Source organism: Caretta caretta, chromosome 1, assembly GCF_965140235.1.
Source record: "Caretta caretta isolate rCarCar2 chromosome 1, rCarCar1.hap1, whole genome shotgun sequence".
Taxonomy (NCBI): domain Eukaryota; kingdom Metazoa; phylum Chordata; order Testudines; family Cheloniidae; genus Caretta; species Caretta caretta.
Genome location: NC_134206.1, coordinates 188,807,069 through 188,822,175, shown reverse-complemented (window position 1 = coordinate 188,822,175; position 15,107 = coordinate 188,807,069). Strand labels below are relative to the sequence as shown.

Below are 15,107 nucleotides of genomic sequence, written 5' to 3'. Positions count from 1 at the left end.
ATCCAAGGGTTTGGGTCTGTGAACACCTATGCAAATTGGTGAGGATTTTTACCAAACCTTCCCCAGGAAGTGGGGTGCAAGGGTTGGGAGGATTTTGCGGGGAAAGATGTTTCCAAACAACGCTTTCCTAATAAATAAACCCAGATAAACGTTTGGTGGTGGCAGTGGAAGTCCAAGGGCAAAGGGTAAAATAGTTTGTACCTTGGGGAAGTTTTAACCTAAGCTGGTAAAAGTAAGCTTAGGAGGTTTTCATGCAGGTCCCCACATCTGTACCCTACAGTTCAGAGTGGGGAAGGAACCTTGACATGAAGTGAGCTGTAAATCACGAAAGCTTATGCTCAAATAAATTGGTTAGTCTCTAAGGTGCCACTAGTACTCCTTTTCTTTTTGCGAATACAGACTAACACGGCGGCTACTCTGAAACCTGACACTAACAGTTACTTTGAGGTAGTAACATTTCAATATACAGAGCATGTACGGCATCCTCCAGAAATAGTCAATGAGAATGTAGTTTTTACCCAATATGATTTTTTTTCAATCAAAATCACTAGTTACTTTTGAAAACAGGTTAAGAAATTGAAGCTGTTTACTGCCTACTGTAGAAGTCAGACTGGGTGAGTGATTCAGAGAGAACACAAGTACCATTCAGATCCAGTGATCCAAAGAATTCAATTCCAAACTATTATATTGCTGAACTTGTTGAAGGAAACAAGACCTTGAATATTTTTTATTCTGTTGTTGCAACAGCCCAGTTTATGAACTTAAAAGCAAATGCTTTTGTGAAAAAGTAACTTTTCTGCATGTTTCCATATACATTTCTAGATTGGAAAATTTAAAGTTATTGACTTTGCTGAATGTTTTCAAACACTTCATAATTAAAGATTAGCCTATTCCACACTAGAATGGAATTCCCATTGCATTACATACCGAAGTACATGGAAAGGAATTCCAGAAGAGTTCATTATAATTGTGATTGGCATATGAGAAGAATGAATTCTTCAAGGGCATCAAGCCTTTACAGGATGGGGACATATTCCAAATTTTCCTGCTGCAAGTTTCTAGAAAAAGAGCCTTGGAAATAATTCCATATTGTGCCCCTGGAAATGCTCTTCTGATAGCACTGGGCCCATCTGTGCTGCTCTTGTGTGTGTTCAGCTTGCAGTGAATTTATCACTATCTACAGGACCAGCTGAAGATCAGATCAGAAATATAGTGCAGGAAGAGAGAAAAAAATCTAATGGCACTGAAAGACACATCATGATCTTACTTCTCTTGTTAGAGTGGGGAATGTGCCATAATATGTACTGGGGACCAGGAAGCTTTTCAGGAATGGCATCTATTCTTTATTTTGAGGGGGGATGGTGTTGGTTCTTATTTTTTGAAGAAGAATCAGAGAGTCAACGTGAAAGATGACCAAAAACAAACTGTGTTGTTGTAGCTGTGTCAGTCCCAGGATATTAAATGGATGAGGTGGGTGAAGTAATATCTTTTTTTGGACCAACTTCTGTTGGTAAAAGAGCTTACACAGGGCTCTTCTTCAGGTCTGAGAAACGTACTCAGAGTGTCACAGCCAAAAAGAAGGTGCAACAGATTGTTTAGCATTAAGTTGTTAACACATATTTGAAGGTACCATTCCAGGTGGACTGAATAAAGACATTGGATTTATGGCGTTTATGCTTACAAAAAGGAGAGGGAGGCCAGTGGTAACTGTCTTCTATATCTGGTGGACATATCTGAAGTTGGCTGAATTCAGGCTGTGCATTTTACATTTACTTTATACAAGCACAAGGACTAGATTGTGCATTTGTCCTTTGGTGGTAATTTTAGGCTTTGCATTTACCCTTTGAAAGACACAAGTTTAATTTAACTGCTATAGATAATATCAAGTCACTCTTTGGGTGAATACTAGAAAGTGAAATCGCAAACTTCCTCGGATAATATCATGCGGTTCAGAAGGGCTTAGGGTACGCTATTCATGGAAAAGCTCTCAAATTAAAAAAAATAGCTCCTAGTGATTTTCCATGTTTGCCTCCTATTCTTTACATAAAAGAATCTTACCAATCAACAAAAGGCCTAGTTAAATACAATGAGGGGCAGGCATTATAATGTACAGCATATAAGTTATTTTTCCTGAGACAGAAGACCTAATCATGCTTTCATTGAAGAACGTGTTAGGTTTGTCATTGATTTCAATGGGAGCAAGATGAAGGCCAACATGTGTACTACTTCTATATGCCTCTGAATTTTTCTGTTCTGACAGGTGCTAATTCTAAGACTTTTATACTCATCCTGCACTATGCCTTTTTCAGGGCAGTTTTTTAATATATATATTTTGATATCAGAGTTTCAATTTTTTTAAGTTAAATAATTACAGAAGAAATTTTTGTTGGCATATCAGAGATATGCATATGCTAGACTTGATTTGCTGTTATTTATGTTAATGTGAAAGTCTGTGACTTATTAGGGAGCAGAACTGTCCAGCTTATGGGCCCAGCCCAATTTTGATTGAACTCAATAAGGAGTCTTTCCATTGACTTAATGGGAGTTGTATTTGGCTGTAAATCAGAAGTGTAGGCGTAATAAAAAGAAACAATTATACATACCTGATGTTCTGTTTACTTTTGTGAGTAGTTTGTTTGCAAGAATGAAAGCCAAATTGTTTCTTCGATTTCTTTCTTCCTTTCTTTTTTAATCAAAAGCCCTTGGGAATCTTATATATAAGCTTTTCTGTCTCTGATCTGATTTCCAATAATTTCAACTGGTAAAACTGATTCATTCAGTCCTACTTTATGCCATACTGTCACACACAATAGCTGCTCCTTGACCAGCTTTGAATGATTCCTGTTTATTACAATTGAGACATTACCTTTTGGGGTGATTTACAGATTATAATTCGATGTAATGATTAGGATATGTTTCCTGAGTTTTCCCTTTAACAGAATGCTGCAGGAATATTACAGCATAGGGGTTGACTGTCCAATTTTAAAAATACAGCGGACCAAGATTTGTATGATTCTGATCAATGTGGGTCAGCTATCACAGTCTTTACTCAGTACTTACTTAGGCAAAACTCCCATTGGCTTCAACAGGAGTTTTGGCTGAGTAAGCACTGCATGATTTTGCCCTTGGTATCTAACATATTTGATCTACTTCACTGTGCACTGTGGATGCATTTTGAAAGTAGATATTATGTGTTGTCTTTGACTGCCCCACTGTGGTTGCAATGGATTGGATTTAATATGTGGCAAACGATATGGCTTAGTCTTCAGTCACTCTTGAAAATAAGAGTACCTCTTTATGTTGAAGATTAAAAAGCTACTGCTTGCTTATTGTATCACCTGTAACTCTGAAAATCTTTTTACAGTTATGTGCAACAATTCCATATAGCCTCTTGGAAAAACAATATCCTGTACTAATACAGTAGCTTCATTGCTCCCTGTCCTTTTGTTGCTAGCGTTTTAATCTCTTGTTTTCAGCTATTATGTCTTTAATAATATAAAACATAACTTACTCCTTACCAAATCATTCTCCTGTGAACTGTTTGCGTGAATGTTGTTAGCTACTGAGATTTGGTTCCCTGTGGCTCCTTAAGAACTCTACTCACTGAAGGGGAGGGATGACAATTTATGAAGAGAACTATCTAAAGTAAAAGCTGAGACAAAGTTGTTAAGTCATCAATAAATTCAGAGATTCTGCTGCTTGCCCAAAATATCCTTTCTTGGCAAGGAAATCATTAAATGAGCACATTGAGTTAATCTCAGGTAAACAAAATTTCAAACTTTAAAACTTTTAAAAGCATTTAAAAGTTTGAAACTGGATGTGATCGCCAGGTTTTTTTTCCTAAACAATATGAGCAGCTTACTGCTTTGTTTACATTTTTCTATACTATGCTGAAATATAGTTCAAGGTCAAACTTCTTACCTTTAAGACCACACAACCCTAACCATGCCTCCATCTCTGTTCTCATTACTAACCACGTGGACCTTCACTCTGCCAGTGAATCTCTTTACCTCTCCTTTAACCTTCTCTTTTCTTTATGCCTTCTTCCATGCTGGCCCCTATCCCTGGATCTATTTTTCTGTTCCAGTGTACCAGGCATCCACCTCCACCTTGCTGAAAACCCAATTCTGAAGCCTTAAAGCAAACCCAAATCAATTAAAATGCTGTCACCCTACTCTTTACATTAAAAAAGATCTAAGATGGTATCTTCCTCTTTGTCTCCTAGTACTTCTGTTGTCCATGTCTTTAGGGTTTAATTCTGCTACTCTTATTCTTGCCAATTACTCCAGAGTCTACTCAGAGTAGGAATGTCAGAACCTGGCCCACAGACTGTAAAACTCTCAGAGCAGGGACTGTCTTCCTCAATATCACACAGAATGCCAAATCCACTGTTGGAGCTAAGCAAATAATATTAAAAAGATAGCCTAAGAAAAAAGATGCAAGTATCCATATCTGTTGTGAGTAATACTTCAGTTGGTCACACTGAAGACTTTTGGGAATAACGAAATGTTTAAAAATGATAAACCTCGTTCTGCCCTCCAATTCCCTGTAAAGTCATCTGGAACCACAAACGCAAGGGCAGAACTGGTCCTATGAAACTTTAATATGATATCAAAACACTGGAGTTCCTCCACAACACCCAAGCACTTCATTTTGCTTTTTAGCAGTGTCTTGGTTAGGCCTAATTTTAAAAAAATTGCTTATAGACTCTTTAGTGTATGGACCTTCCCAAGGTCACAGAGGGGCTACTATTATCTTTTATTAGGCTTTTAAGCAGATGTTGTCAGGTCACATTCAGTCTATCCCACAGAAGGTGGAAATTCAACAATGTAGTCCAAATATTAAGTGATAGCTGTGGTATTTTGGACTGCTCCTTTAAGTACTGAGCCTCTCAGACAGAGTGTCCCTATGGGGCGCTTTGAAGCTCTTCTTGTTACACATTGGCAGCTGAATCCAGTGATCCCTTGAAATATGTGTTAACCACTTAAATACAAGATGAAATAGATGGTTTAGTATATCTGTGGCACTCTGAGTCCATTTCCCAGAGCTGAAGAAGAGCTCTGTGTAAGCTCGATAGCTGATCTCTTTCACCAGCAGAAGTTGGTCCAATAAAAGATATTACCTCACCCACCTTGTCTCACTAATTTCCTGAGACCAACACGACTACAAAAACACTGCATACAGGATAAAACAGTTATCTTGCAAGCTCCTTCAGCACTGAGTGATCACTGAATACCCCCATGGTATTACAAGGAACTTAAAGGGGAATAAAAAAGAACTAAGAAAAGAATCTGTGTGGAAGAATGGAGCAGTTAAAAGGCCCAGTGGAGTTGAAGCTCTGGAAACGTGGAAAACAACTTAAGAAGGTTTAAACAGCGCTTCACTTTCGATCTTCAAGCAGCAGGTGCCAGCAAAAAAAGAAGACAGGAAGGTAGCCTTATTTCTGACAGTAGCTGTTTCTTTGGTGTTTAGTATTTTTTGGTAAACTCAGGCAGAGGAGGCTAACTACAAAACTGTATTAAAGAAATTTGAGGAGTACTGCACTTCACATAAAAATTAAACATCTGAGAGAGTTGTTTTTAAACACAGTACAACAAAAAGGTGAAACCATAGCACGGTTTGTGACTGATCTAGAACTGAAGAACCAATCTTGCAATTTGGGGGGTTTAACTTAGTCCCTGGTAAGAGACCAGACCGTGATTGAGATCTGCACAAAAAACAGAGAGAGAGAGAGAGAGACTACTGAGACCCCCAGAATTAACCCTCAATAGGGCAATTAGAATTTGCCAAGTAAAGGAAGTCACCAAGTCCAGAATAAAGCTTATGAAGAGTGTACAGTGCTCTAGACACTATAGAGAACTGAAAATATTACAAGAGAAGAGACCTGAAGAAGAAAGGCATGCAAAACTCAAAGCCAAAATCCTGCCAAAACAGCACATGAAGCTGCACGTGCTTTGGCAACCAATACAAACCAAAACAATGCCTGCTCTATGGGAAGAGATGGAAAAATGTAATGGATTACGTTAGTTTGCAAGAGTTTGCAAGCACCAGCGAGTATGTACAGGAAGGACAAAGAACACAACAAAAGCACTGCTGACTCAGATGAATTCTTCACAGGAGCAACAAGAAACATTGCATCACAAGATGATTGGACTATCAACCTGAAAGCAAATGGGATATTTATTTTTACATTGGACATTAGTGCACAAGCCAATGTGTTGCTAGAAATGATGTTATTAGCACTAAAAGAAAAGTTTCAGGTACTGGAGGATAAGTGGGTAAAACTCAGGGCTTAGCGTGGTAAGCTTATCCCCATTAAAGGCGTATGTAAATTAAATGTATGAGTAAATAAAAAATTGGAAAAATTAAAATTTGTAATAATACCAGTGAAAAGCACCCCCATTATTGGATTAAAAGCATGTCACAGCCTTGGTCTCATAAAGAGGGTGCATTCTTTGGAGGGGCAAAGGACCAAAAAAGTTAAGGAAGAGTTTGAGTGGATAGGGAAGCTCACAATAGCACACAGAATAGAGCTGAAAGAGCGCAACTTCTCTGGGAATCATACAGCGAGTAGAAGAACCAACAGAGTGGATAACTGTAGAAAAACAGACAGAACCCTTCGCTTGTGTATAGATTCCAAAAAATCAATATGTGAAAAGGGAACATTTTCCACAATCTACACGGCAAGAAATTTGGGGGGAAGATGATTGACAGTTCTACACTTTCAGAGTAACAGCCGTGTTAGTCTGTCTTTGCAAAAAGAAAAGGAGTACTTGTGGCACCTTAGAGACTAACCAATTTATTTGAGCATGAGCTTTCGTGAGCTACAGCTCACTTCATCGGATGCTTCAGCAGGGTTCTGGTAGGATCCCTTAGAAAAACAGAGCATTTGTTTGTGCCCATTCAACACCCCCTTTGGAAGACCCTGTTTTTGCAGACTGCTATTTGGGTTATGTTTGGTACAACAGATTTTTGATGCACAGAAGGTACTAAGGTTTTTACATAAATGATGTTTTGATGTGTGGAAAAACAGTAGAGAAGCGTCACCAGAGGCTCTGAGCTGCTTTGGAAAGATCCCCAGCTACTGTGCTAAAGCTAAACAAACAAATGTAAATTCCATGTAACAGAAATAACATAGCTGGGGAGAAGTTAACACAGCAAGATGAACATGTAGCTCTTAGTATGGCTGAGGCCATCACCAACATGCCTGCCCCACCAGACAAGGAAGGAGTACAAATATTCCTTGGAAAGGTGAGCTGTGTTGGGAAATTTGTGCTAGGAAATTTGTGCCTCATCTAGCTGCCTGAACTTATAACCTGCAAGCATTACTTTACAAAGACATCCAATGGACATGGGATGTACATCTTAATAAAGGTTTGGGAAACTGAAGGAGTTAAGTGAAGATGTCACAGTCCTTAGGTACTATGAAAATAAGCACAAAACTAAGTTGTCCACAGACTTCTCCATGGAGCGTATTGGCTCAGTCCTCTTACAACAGTGTAGTCAAAATAGGAGCCCCGTGGCATATGTGTCACAGGTGCTAACAAAAACTGAGTATCAGTACACTCGAATAGAGAAGGAGGCTTTGGCCTAGTCAGGGGTTAGACTAGATGACCCGTGCAGTCCCTTTTAACCTTATGGTTCTGTGATTCTAGTCTAATGGTGTAAAAAGTTTTATTTCTTTGTTTATGGCAGGACTGTTCTGTTTGAAACTAACCAGAAACCACTTTTTGCCCTTGCCAAAAGGGATCTGACAAATACCTTGCCTCCCCACCCCACCCCAAAAAATACAAAGATTTTTTTCAGCTAAAAATCTATGATTTGCAAATTGAATACAAATCTGGGAGAGATTTGGTGGTTACAAATATACGCTCTAAAGCATTTGACAGAGTGCACATTTTTGAATGTGAGTCTGGTCAAAAATCCCTGTCTGTTCTCAGACAGAATGTGGACTGTGATTGCCAGACATATTGCTCAGCATGAGGACCTGCAGAACATAATTAAGCTTGTTAGCACAGGATGTCCAGAACAGCATATTCTCAGCCCCTATTATCAAGTTAAGGAGGAAGTTCTCAATACCAGAGGGGATTTTGTTTAAAGGCACCAGGGTGATGATTCCTAAGGTGTTACAGAAAAATATGTTTAGAAGAATACATGGAGCAAAGTAAAGGCCAGAGACATTTCATACTGGCGTCAAATGAAAGCTGAGACTTCAGGAAGCTGTCAAGCTTTTTGCATATGCCAAAAGTACAGGTCAAGTCAAGTGAAAGGGCCCATATTGGTAGCACAGGAAAAAATAATCCCCTTAAGCAAAATAGGTATAGTTTTTTCCACCAACTGTAAACAAATGAATGTTCTTGACTAGATTATTATTCTTATTTTGTGATAGCCTGACTAGAAGATACTACAGTGTGGTCTTGCTTAGGACACCCAGAACTCTGAGCCACTCTGTTACCCATCTACCTTCGCAGAAGTGAGCTTTGCTGCTGCTAAGCTGCATATCAGTTCTCTGACACACCAACTTATCTGCCTTGCCAGCAAACTTCAGGACTCTGCCAGTCCAAACGTTGCCTGGAAGTTAACAATCAGTAAATGCCAGTTCCTGGATTCCAATGTTGAATCTGATTGTGGTGTCCCAGAAGTTTATGCTGACGTAGGAGCATTCTAGGGAGAGTTTGACTATGATTGCAGAGGTATTAACTAGCCACTTCATCTTCAGTTATCTCTTACAATATATGTTAACTACTTGTGCTACACAATCTGTTCCCCTTATATTTAGTGGCACTCTGAGTACCTTTCCCAGACCTGAAGAAGAGTTCTGTGTAGCTCAAAAGCTTGTCTGTTTCACCAGTGGAAATTGGTCCAATGACAGCTATTACCTCACCCACCTTGTCTCTCAAACTACCATTGTTATTAAGTTTGAATGCTATATTTTGGTAGATATTTATTTAACACCAGTTTTTCTATGAATTGACCATTTAACTTATCAGAAAATTCTTTAGAACATTTTTAGCTTCATAGCAATCACCTGACCTTGAGGGTTCCTCTTCATCTTTTCCCTAGCAAAATTAGAATATATTAATCCAAACTGCTAAAACCATAAATTAAATACAACTTTGAATAACTATAACTGCTATAGAAGGTTAATTTGTTCTTTGCTCCTTGAAGTGCCAGTCTACCCTTAGGTTGTGTCAAGATAAATTGCTTTGAGGATAGTTCTTTACTAACTTCCCATTTGGTAGACCAGCAATTGAATGCAGGAAGGCAAATAATTCAGTTACATATTATGCAAGTAAGCACTTTTCTGTGCTGAAACTACCATTTGGCCAGAATACCTGCTTGTTCAATCACATACAGAAGGTGGTTATATTGGAAGCACAACCCAAACATTCAGAAGATCATTGTCTTTCTAACATGATTAACAATTTCCTCGAGGTGTTACTATATTACTTCTATATAACAAGGGGATTCTTGTGTATTGGTTAGAGTTAGCTTCCACTAGGGAGTTATTAAATTGTTGAAGAAATGTATGAAGGCTTTTCACAATAAGGTTTGGGAATGAAAGAAAAAGGCAGCCCTTTTAAGGTGTCCAAGTGTATTTCAAAAAGTGGGAGCCTGTTAAGGTTGCCCAACATATCCCATTATAAGTCCCTTATTTTGCCAAGTTTAACTGTTTGGGCTGAAAGTTTGTGTTCGATGTCTGCCTCAGGCTGAATTTTCGAGGGAAAATTTTAGCCAAAGTTGTTCATGCTAAAAAGAATTTAACCAATTATCCGAGTCCTGTGGCTGGTCTTGCTGTACATGAGTCTTGCACATTTTCACAGCCAAGACTGAAACCCAAGACCTCTTGTGGGGATCATATGAAGGAACTTAGAAGGGAGTCAAAATGAAGCCTCCTTTTAGACAGGCCAATAGGAGCTGGGCCAAGCTTGTCTAAAATGGAAGTTGCTTATTATATATATTTCTATTAAACAATATTTTGTAAACACAGGGTTAAGGACAGGGGCATCATTTGCTATAGGGCACTGGGGGCAGTTGCCTCCACACACACCTTGGTTTGCCTCCCTGATTTTTCATAGCTCTTTGCCAGCCAAGACTGGTGCCTTTTGAAGCTATTGTGGGTATGTCTCCACTGTCGCTGGGAGCAAGCTACTAAGCCCATGTTCACAGACTCACGCTAGTTCAGTTCAAGCCAGTGCACGAAAAATAGCAGCCTGGACATTGCGGCACCAGCAGTGGCTCAGACTAGCTGCCCGAGTCCAACCCTGCCCAACCCACTGGGTCCAAACTCAGGTAACTAGCCTGAGCTGCCACCAGTGTTGCTACTTCTATATTTCGATTTTTAGCATGCTAGTTGGAGGCAAGCTAGCACAAGTCTGTGTGTCCAGGCTGTAGACATACCCTGTGGAGCAGACCAGGGCTCCTAATTGCCACGTTGTCAGCACCCCCGCCCTGCCCCTGCTGTCTGGACAGGAAGCAGCAGTGGTGCCCTCTGGGCTGGAGCTGAGCATGGAGAGAACAGACCCCTGATCCTTTCCCCAAGCTGACCATTGGTGAGACACCCTCCTTGGCCCACTGACCTCCCCACAGTCCCCAGGATAGGACCAGCCAACCACCTCCCCAACCCCTTCAGGATGGGACTGGCCCCCTAAATCCCCTCGAGCAGCCCTGGTCTCAGTGGGATGGCGGAAGCAGGAGATGCCAGCACAACTTTGCCTGCCTCCAAGCCCAGAATTTTTCTGAAATGATGCCCCTGGTTACAGGCTCTTGTTTAACTGAACATAGAATGTTTTCCTCCTGAAAAAGTTCAAAGTGTGAATGGTTTACTGAGTATACAGTATTCTGTCTAAAGTACATTCACATCAGCTTGTGGATGCAGTTTTACTGGTTCTTAGTCATGGGAATTTCCTGTTAGTTTTTAAGGTATGTAGTCACTGTGAAAGTTGTTGGACAAGATGTAAACTTTACATGTGTATTGTTAACAGCTGGATCAAAATGTGCTATTTCAGGTGCTTAAGATAGGCATCTAAATCCATATACAGAGTAACCTGAATTTCTTAAGTGCTGGTCCAATCTCCCCTGATTTAGTCAGCACCTCTGAAATTGATGTTCCTAGATTTACATGCACACTTGAAAACCATGAGTTATAAGCAGAGGTTATATATAGTAGATTCATGGGGAAAGAGTGAGAAAAGTGTGTCAATGACAATGCAGCTCCCAATTACATTTTTAGTACCCAAAAAACGATTGACACAACATCTTAAACTACTAGTGCCATTATATCTTTGAATGAGGAAAGAGAACAGTCTCTGATACAGCACTTTATACAGGTTGAGGGCTGTATAGACATGTAAACTAAATTGTCCTCACCACATTCCTGTAAGATAGGCAGGTATTCCTCCCCAGATGGGGAAATGGAGGCACAGGCAAATAAGTGATTTGCAATGCAATGAATCAGTAGTAGGACTGGGCTTAGAGCTTAGGAGTTTCTGATTCCAAGACCTGTTCTTGTTTGCCCAAGACGTGCTGCCTCTTCGTGGTGATAATTAACTTATCTTACCTCTCGCTCCTCACCCAAGTAAGTAAATCTGACCCATTTTACCAAGGCACTAGAGTCTTGCAGGCCACTTTTTTCCAAAAAAAACAAAGTAAATATGAATTAGCAACTTGATCCTGTAGTTCCAGGTTACCAGAGGGGGATAGTGGAATTCACACACAAACAGACAGTACAAATTTTCTTTACAATGAGCATAATATTAGATGAACAACTGGTACAAAGAGAAAACTCATGCAGGCTTAACATTGAAGGGGAATTTTGATTTAACAGATTGGTCCACCGTTCCTTAATATATGAACCTAGTAATGTTTCCAGCATCAGCAAGCCAGTTGTCATCTAAGGAGTAGGCAATAGTCATTCAATCAAAATCTCTCTGAAGGAGATTAACACCAATTTTTTTTCCAAAAATAAAAAGTAAATATATAACTTGTTGGTTGGTGCCATTTCCTCCTCTTTTGCTACAGTTCTCTCTAGCTGAAATTCACTCTTCACACAGAACCAGTACAAGTCTTATTGTGGGGCTTAAGAGTTGCCTAGGTTTTGTGCTGGTCCTTGTTGCTTTGTGTACTGGGTGAACCTCTACCTCTTGGGCATTCTGTCACTTCCCAGTCTATGCTGTTTTGAATGAACGAATGCTGCATATTGCTATACTTCTTCAACACACATCCCTGTGCACACTTTTTTAGTGTAAAAATTGGAGATAAGCAAAGTTAAGCTGGGGGCAAAATACTCCATTCACATCCATTCGGTATTCAGTTGTTCCTAAAACTGGCACAGTTAAAAAAACCCTCACCATTCACCGCAAGTATGTGCAGTAAACACAGTGGACCTGATTTTGATATCACTTACACTGGTGAAGTTCCCCTGACTTTAATGAAGCTAACTGCTGATGATCTCCAGCATAAGTTCTTATATTAATGTTAAAACCAGGCTGGGTGCCTTCTTACAGTTAGAGTAGGAGATCATGTAGTACTGCAATGACAGGTGGAGTTTTTAAATAGCTCTCTCCGTAAGAAAATATTAGATCAACCCCATGTCATCTTTAAGGTAAATTTTTAAGGAGATTCAAAATAAAGATGGTGACATGGATGATGAACACAATTCCCCAGGTCTGGGAATTTCAAGAGACCAAGAAAACAAAAAACATTCTGAAGTCTGAAACTCACCCCAGTTTCAAATACTGACCTCAGATATTCACATCCCTCCCCTTGTCGTCTGTGGAGATCCCCTGAGGGCAGAATTTAGCCTCTTCAACAGTTGGATATTTGTCCACCACCCTGTGTAATTTTCTTTGTTACCCTGTGTGCTTCCCAGCATATGCTGGAGGAGATAGTTACTTCCTCTTTTTTGTGGTATTATTTCTGCCTTTTATTTACAATGCTCAAGGTCTTCCTTATAGACTGTGATTACTTTGTCAGCTCATTTAGTGTTAACTTCACCCCTGTGCAGAAAGTCAGCACAAGACTCATGCACCTCTTATATCCCATTTAAGATTTCAAAATAGGGCTTAAGTGAGACTCAAGTGGAGCACATGGATTGGACCTCGGCACAGGGGTGAATTTCAGTCTTACAAAAGTAGATTGCTTCCAACTAAAATCTGAAGGTACCTTGTGCACTATAAATGTATTATTTGGTTTACTTTAAGCAATACGTTTTCCTTGGCATGGGTTTTATATAGGGAACAGCACTGAGGAAACTAGCTAGGATCACAGTTTTCTTGATATGTCATTTCTACTGTGTATGAACAACCTGATCAGCAACACACGTTTCTTCTGTTCAGAGGACAAATGATGTTACACCCCCATGGTGTGAGGGGACATGAGAGCAAATAGAAAGATGCACGTCACAGCTGTGGCTAACAAGCGGAATATACTTCACACTGCAGTATTGCTACTGAAAATTGCTACGTTCATAGAATAAAGAAAAAACTTCACCGCACAACTCATTGTAAATTATTAAATGAAAGTCATGGATACTGTGTATGCAGACTTCCCTTTGTCTTTTCTAAATGGGAGCTTCCAAAAGTAGTGGTTCAGAAAACAATCCTCCTCATAAAGTATGTAGGAGACCTGCTGTACTCTTCTTAAAAGAAATATTTGGGAGCCATTAAGAAATTATTTTTAAAAATATCAAGTTATTTCCTGCTGATTGCCTGCAGTACATTCTGGTTGTCGTCAAAGGCTAAGACTGCAGAGTTAACATCTTTATCTTGACAGAGTGAGGACAGTAGTTGTTTTGTATGTACTTTGACACCAGGAATACCTTCCATTCCATAGAATAGTAATATCCCATTTTTATATATACATAACAGAAACCTACACAATATCATGTAATACATAGGGTACAATCCTGCTCCCCTGGCAGAAGACATCAATTTCAGTTGAAGCAGGACTGGACCCCAGTCCCAAACTTAAGATTTTCAAGAATAACTGGTGATTTTGGGTGCCCAACCTGAGAAATTTTAAAGGAGATTGATTTTCAGAGGAGGAGCGTTCAATGTTTGCAAATCAGGCCCCTTCAAGGTGTTTCAGGAGAGGCACCCAAAATCACTAGTTACTTCTGAAAGTCTTTGCCTGATGAGCTAATTGCTTTCTAAAGTCAAATTGTTCCATAAACATTACCTCATTATTATCTCAGTTGCTTTGAATGGGAGGGTCTGTATGTGAGAAAATTAACAAAATGAAATATCACAAAAAACATAACGTAAATGCAATAGCTACAAAATAGTTGATCTTATCCCCTTCAAAGGCATTCATAATCTTCTGTTATTTGGTCAAAGTTACTGTGGAGAGTCATGAAAGGATTAGCAAATAATGAAATGATCCAAATGGAAAGAGACTAAACAAAGTGACTTTATCAGCTATATCACAATTTAATTTACAGGACTATCAATGTTATTTCAACAATCTCCATTTGTTAAGATTGCAGTAATGCAGAGATAAAGGTATAATTAAGTTTACCATAATTTTATGAGCAGTTATGGAAGATGTGCTATTTGAAGGAATCATGAGCTTTATTGCATTATCTCCTGAGAATAATACCACCCCTCCTTCTCAGGAGGCGTATAGGACCTAAGACTGGAAGAAACCTCCTGGGTCATCAAGTCCATTAATACTTTACTTCCTTTTAGAATATGATCAACCCCCTGTCTTCGGCTGCAGTAGTGATTCAGAATACTTGCTTACCACATAATTGGTATGATAAATAAAGTCAAATAGAACAGCTCTATAAATCATGGTAATATCTATTACACCAGAAGTGACAAGCTATATACAAGCCACACAAGTGTTTGGTGTTCAGAATGCTTTTTGTCTTTCTGAACAAGCACTTACTTGTGCGTCCCAGGTCCCTAGATCAGCACCTTCTGCTATTACCGACAACACTAACTAAGAAGTAGAGAAGTCTATATTATATAGAATCCCAGACTCCTTCCATTCCCAGCATGCCTTGCTAAAAGGGAAACTAGTAACCAAGCTTCTCATTTCCCAGTCTTCCAGGAGGAGATGTGTGCTCTACATCATGTGTACAGTCTGTTTCTAAAGGTAAGGAA

General features: G+C 39.4%; 1 protein-coding gene across 5 annotated transcripts in view; it reads left to right on the top strand.

The window, feature by feature from the left end:
- The window catches only part of EPHA6 (EPH receptor A6), an 861,217-nt gene that overhangs the window by 795,385 nt on the left and 50,725 nt on the right, over window positions 1–15,107 (top strand). The window lies entirely within an intron of this gene.